Below are 14133 nucleotides of genomic sequence, written 5' to 3'. Positions count from 1 at the left end.
CTACAAAATCAATACCCAAAAATCCATGGCCTTCATATATGCAAACAATGAGGCAGAGGAAAGGGACATGAAAAAAGCAATCCCATTCACAATTGTGCCCCAGAAAATCAGGTACCTCGGAATCAGCTTAACCAAGGAAGTAAAAGACCTTTACAAAGAAAACTACATAACGCTACTCCATGAAATCAAAGAGGACATGAGGAAATGGAAACATATACCCTGCTCGTGGATAGGGAGAATCAATGTTGTCAAAATGGCAATACTCCCTAAAGCATTATACAGATTCAATGCGATCCCTATAAGTATACCCATGACATTCTTCAAAGAAATGGATCAAGCAATCCTAAAATTCATATGGAATAACAAACGTCCAAGGATAGCTAAAACAATTCTTGGGAAAAAGATGATGGGAGGCATCACCATCCCCAACCTCAAACTTTACTACAAAGCAGTAACAATTAAAACAGCATGGTACTGGAACAAAGGCAGAGCCGTAGACCAATGGAACAGGGTGGAATATCCCTACACACAACCCCAAATGTATGACCATCTAATCTTTGATAAGGGAGCAAGAGATGTGAAGTGGAGCAAGGAAAGCCTCTTTAACAAATGGTGCTGGCACAACTGGACAACCACATGCAAAAAAATGGGTTTAGACCTTGACCTGACACCATGCACAAAAGTCAGATCAAAATGGATTAAAGACCTCAACATTAGACCACAAACCATAAGGTACATTGAAGACAAGGTCGGCGAAACCCTCCACGATATTGAAGATAAAGGTATCTTCAAAGGTGACACGGAACTAAGCAATCTAGTAAAAACAGAGATCAACAAATGGGACTACATTAAACTAAAAAGCTTCTGCACCGCAAGAGATACAGTGACCAGAATACAAAGACTATCCACGGAATGGGAAAGGATATTTACACAATACCCATCAGATAAGGGGTTGATATCAATGGTATATAAAGCACTGGTTGAACTCTACAAGAAGAAAACATCCAACCCCATCAAAAAATGGGGCGAAGAAATGAACAGAAACTTTACCAAGGAAGAAATACGAATGGCCAAAAGGCACATGAAAAAGTGCTCTGCATCACTAATCATCAGAGAGATGCAGATCAAAACAACTTTGAGATACCACCTCACACCACAGAGACTAGCACACATCCAAAAGACCAAAAGCAACCGCTGTTGGAGAGGATGTGGGGAGAAAGGGACCCTTCTTCACTGCTGGTGGGAATGCCGACTGGTTCAGCCCTTCTGGAAAACAATTTGGACGACTTTCAAAAAATTAGATATTGAATTCCCATTTGACCCAGCAATACCACTGCTGGGAATATATCCCAGAGAGGCAAAAAAGTACAATCGAAACAACATCTGCACATGTATGTTCATCGCAGCACTGTTTACAATAGCCAGAATCTGGAAAAAACCCGAATGCCCCAGAACGGATGACTGGTTGAGGAAACTTTGGTACATCTATACAATGGAATACTATGCAGCTGTTAGAAAAAAGGAGGTCAAGAATTTTGTAGTCAAGTGGATGGGCATGAAAAGTTTCATGCTGAGTGAAATGAGTCAGAAAGAGAGAGACAGACATAGAAAGATTGCACTCATCTATGGTATATAGAATAACAGAGTGGGAGACTAACACCCAAGAACTGTAGAAATAAGTACCAGGAGGTTGACTCCATGGCTTCGAGGCTGGCCTCACGTTCCGGGGAAAGGTCAACTCAGAGAAGCGATCACCAACTACATTGTAGTCGAAGGCCATGTGGGGGAAGGGAGTTGCGGGCTGAATGAGGGCTAGAGACTGAGCACAGCGGCCACTCAACACCTTTATTGCAAACCACAACAGCTAATTAGAGAGAGAAAACAGAAGGGAATGCCTTGCCACAGTGGCAGGGTGGGGTGGGGGGGAGATGGGATTGGGGAGGGTGGGAGGGACACTGGGTTTACGGGTGGTGGAGAATGGGCACTGGTGAAGGGAGGGTTCCCAAACTTTGTATGAGGGAAGTATAAGCACAAAAGTGTATAAATCTGTAACTGTACCCTCACGGTGATTCTCTAATTAAAAATAAATAAATTTAAAAAAAAATAAAAAAAATAAAAAAATAATAAAAAAAAATAAAAATGAAAAAATGAAAAAAAAAATGTAGTCTTCATCCACCGTTGGTGGGAATGTTGTCTACTCCAACCCTACGGAAAACAGTATGGAGGGTATTCAGAATTGAGCTCCCATATGACACAGCGATTCCACTCCCCAGGACAGAAAAACATTCATTCAAAAAAATGAGCACAACATTATTCACTGCAGTACTCAGTACAAATATGGCTAAGATTTGGAGACAAATCTTAGATCAACCTAGACATCCAACAACAAATAAGTGAATCATGAAAGTGTGGTCATATACACAACAAAATACTACACAGATGTAAGGAATGATGAAATCATGCAATTCGCAGCTATGTGGATGGAACTGGAAGATATCATGCTGAATGAAGTAAGTCAGAAGAAGAAGAATAAACATAGGATAATATCACTTATATGTGGTATTTAGAATAAATGGATGAGGAAATGTAATGTGGAGGCCCAGATCAACCTTGGTCCCAGAGTATAGGGAGGAGAAAGAAAGAAAGAAAGAAAGAAAGAAAGAAAGAAAGAAAGAAAGAAAGAAAGAAAGAAAGAAAGAAAGAAAGAAAGAAAGAAAGAAAGAAAGAAAGAAAGAGTGGAGGCAAGGGGGAGAAGAGACAGTAGATAACCAACAGAGGCCAGGTCAGGAGATTCAGGTACACTGGTGGTGTTAAGGAATGACAAAACCAAAGAGTCAACAACACTGAAACCAAGAGACCCAAACTTTAAAAACTGAACTTAGAAAGGTGCATGTCAAGAAGGCAGGGGGGAACACTGGTGGAAGGAAGTTGACACTGGTGGGATCCATGCCAATACTGTATATCTAAAACTGAAATAACCTGTATACTATAGTGCTTTAATTAAAAAATAGTGTTGATTGATTATTTGCTTTTTTTGATTGAAAAAAGGAAAATAAAATCTCATACTGCCTAAAAATTATCTTTTGAAAACAATTTTATTACAAACACAGTCAGAATGTCCACTTAATATAAGAAAATTTATTATATACTACTATTCTTGGGTGTTAGTCTCCTACTCTGTTATTTTATAACCACAATACCCAAAAGGAGAGAGAGAACAAAATGGAATAAATGGAATACCCTGCCACAGAGGCGGGGTGGGGTGGGGGGACGGGACTGGAGGGTAAGAGGGATACTGGGGTCATTGGTGGTAGAGAATGGACACTAGTAGAGGGATGGGTTCTTGAACATTGTGTGAGGGAAACACAAGCACGAAAATGGATAAATTTGTAACTGCACCCTCACGGTGACTCACTAATTAAAAAAAAAAGAAAATTTAATACAAAAACTATCACAAAACTAATAAAACTGCTGCTCACTAATCCCTGCATATGCAACATTTCCTGGAACCCAAACGCAACAGAAAACCCAGTCCCTGTCTTGGTTAGATGAACTTAAGTTTATAAGTCAATAAATTTATAAAAGCCCAGATCTAAGGTCTTTAGGTTTTGTAGCGTTACAATTTATAACAACTACTCACCGTGGTCAGAAGTGGAAAAGCATTCACAGACAGTATGCTCATGAACAAGCATGGCTCTGTGACAATGAAACTCTGTTATAAAATCAGGCTGCAATCTAGTTCTGACCTGTAGCCTATATTTTGCTGACCCTTGAATGAGATTATATAAGATTCAGGAAGCATTCTTGGGATCAGATGCAGGAGAGCACTTTCAAACCTAATCAAATAGCATCCCCCGGGAGGTCTGTGAATTCGCACCACAGCTGGCAAAGCATTTACAGGGCAGAATCTCAACTGAATGTCTTCTTGCTGACTGCGGACTGATTCCACCCTAATGCATAAGAAAGGAATATCTGCATACAAAGAAAAGTACACAAATAAGATGAAAGGTAGAGAATACTATTTTGATAAAAGCACACTTTTATGATGCCATTTTTATTAAAAGTCTCAAGTGGAAAGATTTGCTTCTGAAGCAGCCTAAGAAGTCCAAGATTTTGGAGGTTTTTTGGTTTTGTTTTTGTTCGGGGTCCAAACCCAGTGGTGCTCAAAGCTTACTCCTGGCTGTGTGCCAAGAATCACTCTTGGCGATGCTGGGGAACCATATGTAGTGCCAAGGATGAAAATGGGGTTGTGTGCAGTATTTCTCTACTCTATAAGTGAATGAATTTTAAAATTAAAGGATAAAAATTTAAAGTGATTCTATTTTCCAGTTTTAAGTTTCTGAAATCTCATGCAAAATGAAGCACTGTGGTGAAGTTGACTATTAACACTAATCACTCAACACAGCAGAACGCCCATCTTCCAGAAAGCATATAACCCCAGTGTCACTTCTGAAACATCTCCTGCTTATAATTTAATAAACAGAAAGTTAATTGGCTGGTGAACGAAAATTGAATAGACTGGAACTTACTGCCAAGAAATATATCAACATTACTCAATATTAAAAATTGAGCTGAAACTACAACATCCAACAGGAGAGAGAACAAAAGGGAATGCCCTGCCACAGAGGCAGGGTGGGGTGGTAGGGGTTGGGGTCGTGGTGGTGGGAGGGATATTGGGAACATTGGTGGAGAAGAATGGGCACTGGTGGAGGGATGCAAACAATCACTGTATGACTGAAATATAAACATGAAAGTTCATAAGTTTATAACTGTACCTCACGGTGATTCACTAATAAAAATTTTTAAAAAATTGAATTGAGGGAAAAATCAGCTTCAACTATATCTATAAATTCTGTATGACCAATAAGAGTAAGTAAATTATATGATATACTCTTTCTATATAAATATAGAATTAGTAACCATATTCTAGTTCTTATTCATTTGAAGCTATTTAATATACTTAAAGAATAAAATTTAGGGGTGGAGAGACAGTGTATAGTGGGTAAAGTACTTGCTTTGCATGTTATCCAGGTTTAATCCCTGGCAACACATATTGTGGGCAATGAATTTTTCCCCTAGTTTCTTACTTTCATTATTTTAAATGAGTGAGAAAGAAATCCCAAGATCTTCCTACTCCTCTTCCCTGGAGAGAAGAGCTGGTTGCTGGTCTGATACCCACCTCTGCTCTCAGAGTTTGGGTGCCTCTTGAACAGGGGAGACCCCACCCCGTCAGCCGAGAGCTGGAACAGCAGGAGGACCAGGAAGGAGGAGAGGAAGACAGGCGACAAGTATCCTCAGTTCCCACTGGCTAGGCCCTCCAGTTCCACTCCCCATGTGAAACCACAGAGCAAAGAGGGCCCACATCCGTGTTCCCACAGGGCAGAGCGGGTACTCTTTCTCCCTTCCTGCTTCCTTGCCCAGCCACATAATTCATGTACCCTAACCAGTCAGCTGACGGACTCTTCCATCACATTTCAAACTATCCTACATGTGAACAATGGTGCCCAGGCACTTCTTATTTTGCTTCTATATTGTTTTTGTGTTTTATTTGGAGGGAGGGTGGCTCTTGGGTTTCTTTTCCTAGGAAAGAAAACAATCTATGGAGATGATAGTAAAAAATCCAAGAAAAAGAGGGGATGTAAATGTGTGTATTTGTGTGTGTGAGAGACAGAGAGAGAGAGGTAGAGAGAGAGAGAGACAGAGACAGAGAGACAGAGACAGAGACAGAGACAGACAGACAAGACAGAGCAGGGCAGGGCAGGGCAGGGTATTCCTAAACATTCAGGGGAGTCCAGGGCCACTCCCAGTGATACTTGGTCTATAAGGTCAGATACCTCAACTGGCCCAGAGATGCCAGGAACCACCAGCTATAGTGTGAGGTGGGGGAGGGGACTTCTAGGGTCACATTTGTAGGTGTTAGGAGCCTTCATGGCCACTTCCAGCTTTTCAGGGAACATGAGATGCCAGGATCACACTCAAGTCCTGGAGCTATTTCCTCATCTCTGGGAACATTTTAGATCATATACACATACACACAGCCATTCCTATGGCAAAAGAACAATAAACTACAATAATAAAAAGAATAATAAAAAAATGATGAAATAAAACCTACAAAAATAAGATGCTGTTCACCTGCCTTTTCTGCGTAGAGTTTAAATCTTTCAACTATAGTCATGTCACAATCAATAAATGTGTAAAAACCAAGTTCCAGTTACTTTAATTGCATGAACTTATTTCTGATAGCTGGAGGGATCTGTGGACATTTCACCTCATGCAGAGTAGCAAGAGACGACAGGCAAAACTGACCTAAGAGACTCAGGAGAGATTAAGTAATGTGGGCAGGAAACCAGAAAACACAAAAATAAGCGTCAAATCTAGTCAGCCCTCTTTAGTTTTTGTTTCAACATTAAAAATGGATAACTTGAAATCTTCCTAAATAGCATGTGCTACCCTTTTTAAGTCAAATGGCTTGTTGAGATAAAAAGCACTGGTATGGGGCTTAGAACACCTGCCTTGAAAGCTTGCAAAGTGCAATGAGTTCAAATCCCCAGTGTCCCATATGCACCAAGTACAATCCTAGCAACTCTGCTGGTTGAGTCTGCAGCCCTGCCATCTCTAATCCTCAGCAACACCATAAAGAAAATATATATAAAAGTACACATAGAGAGAGACATATATATATATATATATATATATATATATATATATATATATATATATATATACACACACACACACACACACACACATTCATATGAAAAAGAAAACCCACCACTGTCTGGGGACACAGGGCAGTTGATCCCATCAGTAAACTATGATCAAGTAAGTAATCTTTGTGTTTAACTAATGCAAATAGAAAAGGATCCTATGATTTGAAATGCTTCCTTGGTCAAAACCCTTTATTACCATATAAAAGTCTGGTTTGATGTCGAATTACCAGAAGAGTTCTAGGAGTGGTTCAGTTGCCTGCAATACACTACGGTCAGAGACAGGGAGAAAGATTTTCTTTTTTTTCTTTCCTTTCTTCCTTTCTTCCTTTCTTTCTTTCTTGGTCATACCCAGCAGTGCACAGGGGTCACTCCTGGCTCTGCACTCAGGAATTACTCCTGGCAGTGCTGGGGGACCATATGGGATGCTGGGAATCAAACCTGGGTCGGCCGCGTGCAAGGCAAACGCCCTACCTGCTGTGTTATTGCTCCAGCCCCCACAGGGAGAAAGATTTTCTGATTAAGTACAGTCTGTCATGTCTAAAAGTGCTTCTGACTCTGGTGGTGAAATTTCTCAGCCAGAACTGCTGCACCGGGAGATGGCACTGCTTGCTACTCATGTATCACTCTATGTCCAGTGTAAGTAGGAGGCCATCAAACAAACATCAAACAAATTTCTGTAAGTGTCAACTAAATGGGGCTGGAGCGATAGCACAGCGGGTAGGGCATTTGCTTTGCATGCAGCCGACCCAGGTTCGATTCCTTCGCCCCTCTCGGAGAGCCCGGCAAGCTACCGAGAGTATCCTGCCCGCACGGCAGAGCTTGGCAAGCTACCCGTGGTATATTTGATATGCCAAAAACAGTAACAAGTCTCACAATAGAGACATTACTGGTGCCCGCTCGAGCAAATTGATGAGCAACGGATGACAAGTGACAAGTCAACCAAATGGACATCAACTCATGAACCAGCATTGCCTCCCCAGTAAGAAAAATGACCAGATCTGACACAGCAACTCCTAAAATAAACCCCCTCTGAGACAAGCACCTCAAGGGCAGGAAAGAAGGAATCACACCTTATTTCTATACAAATCAGATTTCCCAACTAAGAGGACGAATTGATGAGTTCAGTCACAGTTTCCTTCCTTACGGTGAGTGAGGCAGGTATCTTTCTCTCAGAAAGCCACCCTTCGCCAGGCACACACCTTTTACATAAAACAACAAAATGCAGGGAGGCTGGAGCAATAGTATAATGGGCAGAGCAGCTGCCTTGCACAGGAGCTTGTTCAATCCCAAACATCTCGTATAGTCCCTGAAGTGCCACTGGTGGTAATTTCTGAATGCAGAGCCAGGATTAACCCTTGAGCACCTCCAGGAGCAGCCAAAAAAACTAAAAAAAAAATGCTGAAGGAAAATAAAGACTAACAGAGTGCTCTGTTCATAGTGCCTGGAATAACATCATGACTACTATGCACTGCAAAAGCAAGGTGAGAAGTCACTATGGCTCATCGGTTAAGCGAACGGTAACGACAATCCAACTTCAGTTCTCAGAATAATGAAATCAGTATCCAAACCATCAAAGACCAGACTGCTCTTTTGTTTTGTTTTTAAAAAATATTTCCAGTGAAATGACAACAACATTTTTTAGTTTACAAGTTTTAAAAAAATGTATAGCCCAGGACTGGGGGTATAGCTCAGAGGTAGAGTATTTGCCTTACAGGTATGAGGTCCTGGGTTCAATTCCTAGAATTACATAACAATTTAAAAAATTGGGGCTTTTGGGTTATAGTTTGCAAACCTATCCTAAAATGCATTATTGGGGCCACAAATCTTTGTTTTGACAGGAATTTTTGTTGTTGTTGTTGTTGTTGTTTTTTTTACTTTCTAATCTTAAAAGAGTTACAGCAGAACTTATTTGATTGGATGGCTAAATAACTTTTTAATGGTGAGATGACTACATATTACTTTCATATCTGACATACCCATATAAAATATATAGAAGCATCTTCCTGTAGTTTGGTAATGACTCACTCATCTTTCCCTGCTTCTCATGGTCTGTGCACGCTCTCTTGACTTACCTCATAACTGGGACTCCAAGTCTTCCAGGTCGGCTTCCTTCAAAGCTGTAGGAGGTGGTTTAACCTCAGAGGCCTGCAGTTTTCCCCCTCTCCAGGGAACTTAGTCTCTTAATGGACCAGCTGGAGTTATAGGATAAATTACAGGAATAGCTTCTTAACTTCCTTCTCTTGTTGTTTTGCACCAAGAAGCAGAAGCTGTAAAAAAGAGAGTACAGTTATATAGTCCATCTGCACAGAACCTTCATAAGCCTCTCAGGGCCACTGTCTATGGAAGCCCATTCAGAAAACTGCTTCCAGTTTATCGTTGAAGAAGGAAGTTCATAAGGACCCAGACTTAGCTTTTTCCCTCCTTTACCTCATCTTATGTAAGCAAAACTCAAATAACCATTGAACCTTTCAGCAATGCATAACCTTCGTAAATTATACCTTACCTGGTGTTTATAAACCTTTTAATTTATATAGCTAATATCTTCCTAAAGAGGACAAAATACATTTTTCAGAATCAAGCTAAACCCTCCAATTAAATGTAAACCTCAGATTTTAAAATCAGCAAGAATGAGGTAGTTTCATCAATTCCAATGCCCTGTTTAACAGTCTCTGACTTAACAAAGAATTGTTGTCTGATTTCTAGAACAACCCCCCAGCAGAAGGAGATGACCACACAAATAATCAAAAAATACAGAATATTCAACTTGACACAGTTTCTCAAAAGCCAGCATCTTTCATGAAAAGTCAAAAAATATGTTCACTCGAGAGGGCTGGCTAATTAGCATAAAAGCCCATCAGACAAGCCTAGGGTCTCATGTTTGATTCCTGGTATTCCCCAGATGTGCCAAGTGCAGGCCCTGTGGCTCTACTGTTTGGAGCTACAACTGAGTATGCAATCACAGTCAGGCATGTGTATGCACCACAAGTAAAGTGTGTGAACCCTCCCAGCAAGCATTGCAACTGAGAACTAGGGGTCTGACGCCAGATGAGCACCACATGAGCACCACAGTGACAGGCAAGCACTATGCTGAGAATGTGTGTGAACACTGTGACTGAGTGTGATGCCCAGTGGGCTTGTGTAGGCGTATAACAAGGACAGCATCACTACCAACTGTGCAAACACTACAACCAGGAGTGTGACTCCTAGTTATTGCAGAACAACAGCAGCAATAAAGGTAAAAGAAAAGAAAAATAAGACAAAAATAACACCAAAATATTAACTTATTAGATTTTCACTTCAGGGAAAAGAAAAATAACCTAACAAGCCAAGCAAAATAGAGCTATCATGGTTTCTTTGATTCCGAAATGCAAAAGCGGTTTTTCCTTCAAGCCATCAACCTTACTAAACAGTTATTCACAAAGCAGTTTTAAAAGTTAGGCCTCAGTTTGATTTTTTTTGTTGTTTTCAAGGTTATTTTTTTCACTTTTAGCTTTTCATGTTTGATCTGTGTACACAAAAGACACATTCTCAAAGATTATGGTTTAATGAACATGTTAGATTTAAGTCTAATCAGGATCTTAGCTGTGATTGCTTAAGTACTTTTTTTTAACTGGGGGGAAAGTCTAACCCCTTCCATATCTACCCCTAACAATAATATTTAAAATCTCTACTAGGTTGCAACTTTATAGGTCCTAAATAAAATGCAATTCATGGTTATGATGATGACATAGACTGACTAAGGTTAGTGTTCATCAAAATTATTTTTGTATGCTCAATGTTACAGCTGTTTATCTTCTGCAAGCCTGCTTGGTCTTCTTTATTCCATCCAATGACACACAGACCAACAATGATGGTCAATTTTTCCAACTTTACCCTTCATCCACTATCCTGGTTCTTTTCTATGATGGACCTTGCCAAGCTTAGCAAAGAACAGAACAACATAAACAGAAGAAAGAAGGAAAACATAGTCAAGAGACCCCAGACTACAATGCAGTTCTTTTTGCCACTCCCACCCTGTTTCTTGTCTGAGGTGGGGAAAGGAGGAGAGGGGAGGGGAGGGGAGGGGAGGGTAGGAGAAGGGAAGGGAGGTCAAATTTGTGACAAAGTATACATTTTCACACAGAGTGAATGTAATATCAACTAGTCAGGATTTGGACCAGTTCTGAAAGATCCTGTGAGAATTTCAGGGAGAGCCATGACAGAGCCCAGTGGCATTTATAATCTTCAGGGATCTCAGTACACAGTAATTAAAGTAAAATTAAAAAGCACCACTCCATCATTACATGGATCAATATAACCAATCATCTCTGATACTCAATCCAAATGTGTTAGAAATATTTGTTTCAATAACAAATCATTTATAATATATAATTTATTATATTGTTAGAAGCATTTCAAATCAGTAAAATTTACTTTTTATTATAATTTTTTATTTTCTAATTTTGGACCACACTCAGTGGTGTTGTGGGGGCTACTCCTGGCTCTGTGCTCAGATCAGGGGTTTCTCCCAGTAATGCTTAGGAGCCCATGTAGTGCATGAATCCTGGGCCTCCCTCCTACATGCAAAGTAGATGTTTCAGTTCTTTGGGCTGCCTCTCCAGTCCCATAAACTTTATTTTAATTAATAAATTATACAGGGTCCTGTGTTGTCTTCCATATAAAATGTATGGCGGGCAGAAGTTCAAAGGTGACAAGTTTATAAAGTTCAAGACTGATTATTTTTTGCAACAACCTGTATCAAAGATTAATTCTGAAGCTCTGGTGAAGAAATAGACACAGGGTCCCAGGGATAGCTCGTTGATGAAACCACCTGCCTTGCAGCATGAGAGCATGAGCTTGAATCCCAGCACCCGCCCGCTGACACCACACGTGATCCAGATGCACTGCCCCGTGGAAGCCCCAGCAGCACAGCCGTGTGTGTGACCTCTGTGACTGCAGCCAAGTACACGTAAGCACTGGAGCTAAAGTGTGTGAACACCACAGCCGAGTGTGTGAGCCTGGGCTCTGCAGCTAAAATCTGCACAGTATCACAACTGAAGAGCACAGCCCCTGCAAGCACCACAGTCAAGTGCGTATGACCCCCAGTTATCGAGACAACAAAAAAATAAAGAGAGAAAGAAACTCAGAGAAGGAAAGAGGTTTGTCTCTCTTTAAGCTATACCCTTGAAGCTGGAGAGATAGTACAGTTAAGGCACTTGCCCTGCACAATGCTGACCACCGGCACCACACAGGGTCCCCTGAGCACAGCCAGGAGCAGTCCCTAAGCACCAGTTATAGTTTACAAGTTTTGGTTATAATTTATCTTATCTAAATAAGATCTTATTTAGATAAGATAAATTATAACCAAAACTTGTGCTTTAATAAATTTGTACCTGGGGTGGGAAAGATAACCAACTGGAGCTCAAGCTTTATATGCAGGAGGCCTAGGCTTGATCCCTTGGCACCGCCTGGCCGTCAGCATAGCCAGGTACTAGCCCCGAGCATCAGACTAAATGTAGCCCCTGAGTACCATGAGATGCACGCGCCCCCCCCAACCTGAAAAAAAATACAACTGGTTTTTATCAACACAAAGGAAAAGAATCATGTTTTAGATCTTTACTGCATATCAAAAATATTTCAATATCATCCTTCCAAGCAATTAATAAATTAAAAACTGTAAACACTGGAAAGGCTGATTTGAACAGTCTCCTACACCAGCTAGCATTTGGGTAGGGATCTCTGGAAAATCTCATCAAGGCAGTTTAATGATTTGGCAAAAGTTCCTTCTGAATGCCTCAGTCAGGAAGTGAATGATGTATTACTCTGCAGCAGAAATTCTTCCTCTAAGTCCTCGTCATCATATGACTAATTCTCCCACTCTATACCATGTTCCTGTCCAGCACACTCCTCCCCACATCCCATCACCTCTTGTTCAAGCCCCTCTTAGCCCCTGATGTATTCTACCACAGCCTAGACTGTCCCCAGCAGCTACTGTGAATGCACAAAAAATAAAACAGAAACAAGATCATGTAAGCTCTATCACTTTGTCAATATAGTAAGGAAAAATTGTCAAGACAATAAAGAAACCAGAATTACCGAAGAGATGTTTACACTAAGTTGGCAGTCTCCATAGCAAAGTCCACTCCACGTCACAATTTAAAGATAAGACATTATTTAACACTCTTTCTGTATATCACATGGCCCAAGGTTTTGGTCTTAAGAATGAAAGGTCCTAAATCACTTTCCCAGAAAACTGTAGCCCAGGAAATGGTACAAGATCCTTATCCTCTAACTTTGTTTTCCGTCTCCACCACCTTAATTGGTAACAGGCTAATTATTTTGTATTTTCCCTGGAAACAATATTTAAACAAAAAAATATATTTGTCTGGGTCAGGGTAAGCATTCACTTCACATGTATGAGACAGGAAAGAAGACCTGGGAAGGTAACATAAAACAAAACAAAGCACCCTCCTTTACAAAATGTAAAGTTTAACAGGAAAAAAGGAATGAATATACTCTTCACGTTACAAATGCAAAAATGTGCTCTGAAAATTTTGTTTCTAGCTTAGTGTTCATGGGCTGGGTAAGAAGCATATCAGGGAAAGTTGCTTGAAACTGGGTTCATTTGAGGGCTGAAGAGATAGCACAGGGGCTAAGGCACTTGCCTTGCACATAGCTGACCCTGGTTCAGTCCCCCTGTGCATCACCAGGAGTAATCCTTGAGCACAGCCAGTGTGACCCCCAAACAAAAACAACAACAAACAAAACAATAGGAATCATTTGAAAAATGAGTGAACTCAGACAGGAAATGGACAAGCAGAGATGGACCGAGAACATTTCAAACCATGGGGGAAAGCGCATGAAAATCAAGAGGCCCAGTACACGAAGCTTAGGGTACACGTCGATGGTTGGAGGTGGTTTTAGAATACAGTGGAAATGGGGATGGACGCAGAAGAAAACACATAGAAGAAAAGAGAACAGAGAGGACAGGAGGGAGGGAGGGAGGGATCACTGGGAGAGAGGAGTCTGGGGGGGGGGACAGTGAAAGGCAGCACAGATTCTATGTGGTCTCACATATTTGTCTTGACAAAATAATGGGAAATAAAAAATATTCATTCCCCAGTAACAAGATTAAATATGAAGAGTAAAACATTTTGCCAAACACAAAACGTTTTTCTCTCTCCACTGTGTTTCTTTTGTTTTCTGTTCTTTTTTTTTTTTTCTTGGGGGGGGAAGGATAGAGGACACACCCATTGATGCACAGGTTACTCCTGATTCTGTGCTTAGGAATTCTCCTGGCAGGGCTCAGGTGACCATATGGGATGCTGGGATTGAACCTGAGTGGGTAGCATACAAGACAAATGCCCTATTGTACAATTTCTATTGTACATAAATTTTTCCTTATTTAGTTTGTATCTAACTTGACTCAAATATACATATTTCT

At 40.7% G+C, this 14133-nt stretch overlaps 1 protein-coding gene across 13 annotated transcripts in view; it reads right to left on the bottom strand.

Annotated features, from left to right (window-relative positions):
• OSBPL6 (oxysterol binding protein like 6) overlaps positions 1–14133 on the bottom strand; it is a 235478-nt gene that overhangs the window by 113996 nt on the left and 107349 nt on the right. For all 13 annotated transcript variants that reach the window (XM_055120268.1, XM_055120270.1, XM_055120271.1 and 10 more), the window contains one exon: positions 8783–8977. The gene's annotated coding sequence lies outside the window, so the exon portion shown is untranslated. The remainder of the gene's footprint in view (positions 1–8782; positions 8978–14133) is intronic.

Source organism: Sorex araneus, chromosome X (assembly GCF_027595985.1).
Source record: "Sorex araneus isolate mSorAra2 chromosome X, mSorAra2.pri, whole genome shotgun sequence".
NCBI lineage: Eukaryota > Metazoa > Chordata > Mammalia > Eulipotyphla > Soricidae > Sorex > Sorex araneus.
The sequence above is the reverse complement of the archived record's forward strand: the minus strand, read 5'-3'. Positions and strand labels throughout refer to the sequence as shown.